This window comes from Anoplopoma fimbria, chromosome 10 (assembly GCF_027596085.1).
Source record: "Anoplopoma fimbria isolate UVic2021 breed Golden Eagle Sablefish chromosome 10, Afim_UVic_2022, whole genome shotgun sequence".
NCBI classification, from domain to species: Eukaryota; Metazoa; Chordata; class Actinopteri; order Perciformes; family Anoplopomatidae; genus Anoplopoma; species Anoplopoma fimbria.
The window spans coordinates 1,053,609-1,062,205 of record NC_072458.1 but is presented as its reverse complement, the minus strand read 5'-3'; positions in this window follow the sequence as shown (position 1 = coordinate 1,062,205).

Here is an 8,597-nt window from a genome sequence, read left to right as displayed (position 1 = left end):
CTTATAACTTGCATCATGTTCATATTTTTTTTTAATGTTTTTGGGTGAAGCCTCTTTGTTCTAGTTAAAGCTATCAAAGATATCCTCTCAGGATGCCACACTATGAATTTTTCCTTAAGCATAGAAACATTAGTATAGCCATGGTAATGGCTTGCGTTTTCTCTGCTCTGTATGACTATGGCTTCAATGTAGATGTGTTGCTAAATTCCCACATGGAGGAGTGTTTGGACTCTTTTGTGGCTGTCCTGTTGAGCATGTGTTTATTGAGTAAAATGGCACTTAGTGAGGCACCGGAAAACTGTGGCGCTTTTCCATTTTCGAGGCAAAGCAGCCAAACTACTCTCAATTACATATTCAAGGTTGAAGTGTGATTAATTGGTTTTACTTAAAATGCACCTTTCCACTACAACAGCACTTAAAGACCAGTTAAACATAGCTGAGATTTAACAATTACCATGACATTTTGCTTATAATAGCCATTCTTGTACTAAACCTCCTTGATGACTTTGCTCTACACTTATTTGTGCTTTATTTGTCATCTGGGAGGACATGGAAGACCAATTCACTCTGAATTGTTTATCATGGAACATCCAAATGCACGTGTACTGGAGTATTTTTTATAACTTATTAAATTGAAGTGCACAATTTCTTTATCATGTTCCATTATGCCAGCTAGACTGACCCTTTCAAGCCCAATTGATCACCTGTAAACGTCATGGTCTGATCTATATGGTCCACTTTGGAATGCAGATCATGTGTTTTAATTAATCAAATTTAATTTAATCAAATATAATTTTAATGTGAGATAATACTGTAGATACCCTATAAGCTCCAGTCAGAGAATCACTTAAAACAAAAATCAGCAAGCATTAACAAAAATCAACTGAATTTAAATAATTGTTCATTTAAAAAGACAGTAAGTCATTGAAAGTATGTCACATAGTATTCAGCCGAAAATGCTGGGTATTTACCAGACACTGAAGTAAAACCACACTGCTGCACCATCCAGACACATCTTGCGCCTGGTCAATAGCTGTGTGTGAAAGGTCAACTGTCCTCGTGACCCTTTGTGACACAGCTTCACTGTGGACATGGCCAACTTTAACCTATGAACCCCCAGCTGAGGTGTGACGTGTCAAACAGGAGAAGGAAAAGGCTCACACACACAGATGCAGGTGCTGGGTGGATTCATGTCCCACTATATTTTTGCTGACGTTATGGATAACCGCAGATATAATGCTAGGTTGATGATCTTCTGTTTGCAAATTCAATATTTACCCCACCTACCACCATGTTAGACTGTGTCTAAGCCCCACAGGTATGTGTGACGCACTTATAAGTGAAAAGAATAAATACAAACACACACAATTTGAATATGACATTTGTCCTTTGACTATAACACCCAAATAAAGAATAAAACCTGAATCCACACGATAAAAAAAGCCTATAGTAGAGGATAACACACAGCAAGATTTCCCATCTTTCCAGCCCTGTGAGGACATATCGCCCACATAAAGATTTAAACAACACACTCACACAAACGCACAGTCCACAGTTGTTGGCGTGTACCTGCAGCGTCAGCTTTTCCTTGCCTTGACTCCTGTCTTCCCCTTGATAGTGAGCCCTAAAAACAAGGAGAGGAAATAGAGTGGGAGAGGAGATAATGAAATAAATACCCTGCCTGGCAACACTTCAAAGAGAGAGGGAGAGCTTGATCTGCTCTACTGCAGCTAGAGAGGGAAGATATGTTACGTAAAGAGAAAAAGATCGGGAGATAACAGAAACCTCCTCCCCCACAATCGCACACAACACAAATAGATTCACAGAAACAAGTTAATGAAGATTGACTGCTTCTTAGCCGGGTAGTTAAGGATAATATTCCTTGTTATGAAATGTTTTGAGTCGCTGATCGGCCTTAGTTAGTTATATTACGTTTCTTCTTTATTCCACCACTTTAGCCATGCACTGTGAATTAAAAACCTGTCAAAGCTGAGCAAAGCATGATTCACGTTATTTCGGATGGCGTAAAAGCATGGGCTTTTTCCACCATCATGCTCTCATGGCATTTATTATTCATATAATAATGTAATACACGCATGCAGGTGGACAGAGGATATGGACATTTTAGAATATTCTCCGATATCCACAGGACCGTAAGGGTGTGCAAATATTGGCTGTAACACTGGCCTCGCTCTGTGGTTTGATTGACATCCACATAGGATTAACATACAGATACACAATCCCATTTACGCACACAATCCAGATATACTCCGCATAAACAGGTGTCCTTTATTCAGAGACATTTTGAGAAAAAAACGCTTCCTGATGGATGGTTCCTCCATCAGTTCCTGGAGTAGACACTGTCAAATATGTCGTCCTGCAAAGTATACAAAACCTGTAAAACAAGCTTACACACAGGCTTACACATCATCCTGTACTTTTCACTCCATTTTCCCTTTTACTGAAACATTTCTGTTGACACGGACAATAAATTTAGCTTTGGCTGTTTTTTTATCCCTCATCCCGTGGCCACAATTGCATTAAGTACACTATTGCTTTCCGGGACATATTGTCTTTTTTAATGAATGTCTCTCCACGCAGTGCACTCTCTGTTCAATCAATGAGTTTTGGAACTTAAAAGCCTCTTTAAAGCCCTCTACTTCCCATTCAGATGACTTGGCTCTTCATATAAATTGGTGTATGGTAATTCTGCAATATTTAGTCCCAAATCAAATTCAGGATCAGGGTTTACAGCAGGGAAATCTCAGCAGTAATGCACAGCTGTCCCATTTTACATTGGTAGGAATCAATTGCTGCACATATTTTGCCTTGAAAAGGTATCACTAGCTTGCAAGAATTCCTTCCAACGCTGTCGCAGAGGAATTGGAAATCTTTTTTTGCATTTATGATCATTACATTTCTAATTGTTTATTCTGATGACACAAATATTGTAGATGCATCATTCACTGCATTAGAAATTGGAGCATCAGTATGGATTTTAATTCTTTCTTTTTTTTGTCCCTTTCTCTTTCTCTTTGTTTTTGATAGTTATATCCTCACCCAACTATCAAAGTAATTTAAAAATACCGTTAAAGTTGGATTTTCATCTGTCAAGGTAATTAAAACCTTTGTTTAATGTCTTTAATAAATGCATACATAGATTTAGAAAGTCTAAATAATTCCCATCTAAGAAGAAAATAAAATCTTTTTAATCTTTAAAATGGTTAAAATACAATGCTTGGTCATATCTGTCTAATAGAAATTAAGGTATTTTCTGGGCCAGTAATTTCATATCATTCTTTGACAACTGGATTTTAGATATTAAATCTAGCAAAAATGTCGATGTCAACTAAGCTGTAATTCTGAGGACTTCTAGAAAAATGTCCCCTTTACATTAAGCTCTTCAAACTTTATGTAACAAAGAATACTTTGATAGGAACTACGTTTTAATCCAAGTATTCTGTCTCTGCCTCCATCGCCCAATTTCTTCTCTATTTCTACCTCCCCTCCATACCATACATCTGTGTTGTCGTTATTAAAAAAAGAAAATGCTGGTGTAAGCTGATCTGTTGGCCGGGATATGCTACGGATGGAAGCCGATCACCCTCTTCCTCAGTCTGTGATTCTCTGTTTCACAATGAAACCAAAATTCCCACCAGGCCCACCACAATACTACAAGGCCTTTATCCAACTCCTTATTGGACACACACACACACACACACACACACACACACACACACACACACACACACACACACACACACACACACACACACACACACACACACACACACACACACAGACTTAGACACAGATTAGTGCAGATGAATACATGTGTACGCATGCCAGTGTGTTCTGCACACAAAGGGATTTCGACCATGTGCGCATGTGTCTCATTAGATTCTGTCCAGGCCCTCAACAGATGGTGACATTTAGTGTTTTTCCTCCCCACCACGACAACAAGGTTGAGGGTGTGAAGTTTAGGTGTGTTGGGGTTTGTAGGGTCAAGCCTGACACATGCTTCTGCATCTGTTTATCTACATTCTGCTAAAAGTTTCTACCAGTTAATTAGCATAAATAAAGATTGATATAGCCACACCTTAAAGTATGTTAGCTGTCTTTCCTGTTAAATGACTAACTGTCCACATTTCAGTATAATTACTAATTTGTTTAGGCTGTACAGAAAGTTGTGGTATATTTTTAGTTGAAATGTAAGTGAAGCCTATTAAACTAAACTGTTGAGTGTGCCATCGCTGACAACCAGGGACATTACCCCATGACAGCAGTCACATGTGTCCAACATGGGTTGAATTTATCCAGTAGACCTGGGCCATACACACATGTAAGAAGACATACTGAATTTGCTCATGACAAACATGTTCCTGTGCTGTAGAAGACTTAACACCTTATAGGTGAACTATGACTTTGTCCATTATTCTGTTTGCATCAGGTTGATGTGCCTAAATGTAATCTTGAGGCCAAATCATATCAGGATATTATTCAAGTAAGAAATAGATGATTTTCCAGTCTTTTTAAAAAAAATTGTTTCATTCTATTAACCTTATTTTATGGAGAAAATCACTCATCACACTCCTTAACCAAGGTTTTCAGCAATATGCTTACATTTTACAACCTCTTCATCATGCGTCTTTTAATAGGCCTTCGGTGAGCATTCATACAACTAAAGTTGTACTTGGAGGACATATTACATTACATTACATTACAGTCATTTAGCAGACGCTTTTATCCAAAGCGACTTACAATCAGTAGCTCAAAGCTTATATTACATATCATTACATATCATTCACCCATTCACACACTGATGACAGGCTACCATCAAGGTGCCACCATCAGACTCTAACTAACATTCATCATCCAGTCCACACCGATGGCCTTCAGGAGCAACTTGGGGTTAAGTGTCTTGCCCAAGGACACATCGACTGCCGAAGCCGGGTATCGTATTCATATTCATGAAGGACAAACTGCAAATTGAAATTTGTTTTACTTTGTAAAATAAAATAAAAACCCACTAAACTGCTGCCATGCAAGTCAACATCCCATTCATCCATTTGCTTATCCTCATTTCCAACAATCATTTAGTCATCTGAACCTAATAGCCGTCATTATCAATATGTCCTTGTTAATGCAACACAGCTAAGTATTGAAACTCAGGTTTGAAGCATATTGAATGATGTGAATCGGTTTTAACGGCTATGAGGCCATTTAATATTAAGCTTGGATGTTTTTCCGTTGGGTATATTGAAAAATGATTTTGCTCCAAGTGTAAATATATTAGTGTAGCCCGTGGTAAATGAGGTGTAATTTTCTTGGAGCAATGCGAGATGACATGTCAATGTATTTTCACCACAGTGTTGCATTACTAATAGCATTTCTTCTGTGTGTTTATTTAGTATGGGTAATGACACAAAATGCACAGTATATAACACAAAGCTGATATGGTACCAAGCTAACAATTGCTACTGGGTTGTATAATCTCCCAGAAAATAGCTTCCTGATAGTGTTGGCAGCAGTGTTGGTCATTTCTGTGCTGTTTAATCAGTGCTCATAGTCATTGCGTATACTGTCTGTTTCTGTTATGCTGCTGATTACAGATTTTATGGATCTCATATGGGTGGAAATTGCAGTTATGAAGTCACTAATCATGAGAACGCCATAAAAAAAATATTTTTTTTTTATCTCTGATCTCTGACTTTCTCTAAAGGTCAAATCCTTGAGGGCTCTTGCATTTTATTTTTCAGCTGTTCAAACTTCCCTCTGTTTATTACAGTGTCTTTAGTCCATGTAATCTATTGCCTCAGATTCAAAATCACATCTTCCCTTTTCACTTACATAACATCGCATCTTTCAATTCCCTGTATTCAAGAGACCAAGCAGTTAATGAAAAAGAATGGACATTGGGTGCACAAAACGAGACATCAAAAAAAAACCATATTGAATATATTGTAAGAGTAATTTCTTGAAATGTGATAATTCACTCCTCTTAGGTTCTGTTAATTTAAATTCCTCTTCTCCTTCTGTTTATATTCCACCTACATTTACTGTTTCCAGCAGTGGCGTACACTGTCTCTGCTCGGACGCAAGTATTGATGAAACTCAATGTCATCCACAACTCTGTATCGGAACAGAGCTTTTGAGATGAAACTATGGATGGATACCTTTTCTTCATCTGATCAGAGTTGGATGGAAGTGTCCTAATGTGGAGCAGTGTGTGTTGGTTGGTCGCCTTATTCTCGAGTTTGGTGCTCCACTCCACTAACATACATGTCCGGGTGATGACATATGACATATTAACAAATTATTTGACTTTCCGCTTGCAGAGCTAACGATTAATTTATTAAAATATGTGCACAAATGCTTGCCTAGTGAGCATAAGAATGAGCAGCACCATGCAGGTCCAATGATCAAGCATATCAAAGAGGAATGTATATTTTACAGGACAAATCAACAAAGATACAAACTATGTTGGCATTCTATTCTGGTCTGTTGTGGTTGCTAATGTTGCTCAAGCTGCAATCTCACTATATTCTAATACTGATTGGTAGTTTTCTTTATTCCAACTTCAGACTCATATACCAACCTTCCGTCACATGTCTTGAAAACCATTACACTGTCATACAGTGTTTATTTTTCCCCTTTAAAACCCATGTTTATCATCTGTTGATCCACTACTCGACCAGTTTAGATAATAATAATTAATTCTCCAATCGGTGTCATCACACTCTTTTTCTTCCATCAGCACACATGTCACATGTTATGCTGACCTTAATGTATGAATATGTATGAGTGCACAGGATGTTTGTGTGAGTAGCATATGCCATAGCCAGAAGACAAAGTGCCCTTTGCTGTGATTGAGGGGCTTAATAATAGGGTCTCTTTTCACAGCATGAGAGCCTCTCAGCTTGTTTGCCATTTGTGAATAACTGATATGCAAAGTTAAAAGCACTGGCTTAATTGTGCGCTGGGTTGCGCTTGATAAAAGGACAAGAATACTTCTAAAATGTCAATCGGGCTGAATTAGTTGAACACTGGTTCTTGATACTGTTTCAAGGCCAAAGAGATCTTATCGAGATGAAAGACGGAGCAGAAAGGGTTGCGTGTAGATGTGTGTAAATAAAAAAAGTTTGACTTTGAGGAAAGCTTTTTTAAAGGCGGTGAAACCCTTGATGAGAGGGGCAGCGATGAGGATGTTATGCTGGAAGGCAGAGAGAGGAACATTTCATGATTTAATATTCAGTAGTTGAAAGGAACTTCTTGGTGTCTGGATACAGTTTTAAGTTTTTGATAAAATGGAGTTTGCCTTCAATCGGGTATGGCCTGTGTGTGGAATGCACATGGTTCAGTTAGTGTGCATTGTTTTGTGTGTGTGTGTGTGTGTGTGTGTGTGTGTGTGTGTGTGTGTGTGTGTGTGTGTGTGTGTGTGTGTGTGTGTGTGTGTGTGTGTGTGTGTGTGTGCGTGCTCATACAAGGACCACACGCTTATCTCCGCTGAAGGCCGCAAATGAGAGAAATACTCTACATCAATAAGCTAGACAATATTATTCTCTACCACAGTGCACTTAGATGTGCACAATAAGAATAATAGATTAGGGTGGAGGTGTAGAGGGGGAGGAAAAAAGAGATAAGAGACGGTGTTATGATGCTCCATCGCAGCCCTCCCCATTTCCCATAACAGAAGCACCCTATCCAGGGATATTGTTAAGTCTGTTGCCCACAAGCAATCATTCCACCAGAATGAAAAAGTTTACTGGAAGATAGTTGTAGTTCAGTGCATGAATAGCTATTCATGGAAATAATCTTACCCCATACAGTGATGTCCATTTTTTAACAATGACTACTCTTGATAAAGGAGCCCCTTACACATTTTGATTTCATGCGAATTAAATACAAAATACACAGGTTCTGTTTGTCCTTGGGCAAGACACTTAACCCCAAGTTGCTCCCGAAGGCTTGCCATCGGTGTGGACTGGATGTTGCATGAATGTTAGTTAGAGTCTGATGGTGGCACCTTGCATGGTAGCCTGTCATCAGTGTGTGAATGGGTGAATGATATGTAATGATATTTAATATAAGCTTTGAGCTACTGATTGTAAGTCGCTTTGGATAAAAGCGTCTGCTAAATTACTGTAATGTAATGTAATGTAATTGAAAATGTGTACACAAATCAATAGATTACATTTTGTGACTATTTCATTAACCGCCAATTGAGGATCAAGTTGAGGATCCAGAATTTTTTATTTGTTTTTTTATTTTATTTTCTGGGATGGCATTTTATGCCTTTATTGATTCAACAATGCCAGTGCAGTTGTCTCATTGAAATTAATATGGGGGCTTCTGATTTTGGTCTGGACAAGGCCAAAGAATAGATATACATTTTACAATTTTAGAAAATGTACTATGCTCATGTTTTTGTTGTTAATAATTGTCCCTGAAATGGTTGCTGTATATTGGAGAGTGTGATAAGCCGGTTTCCATAAATGGATGAAGCCCAGCAGGGCTTTGTTTCTGTTTTGGCCAGTACATGTGTATATGTGTGTTTGAAGAACATCATGGGGACTTCTGACATACACTTTGTAATG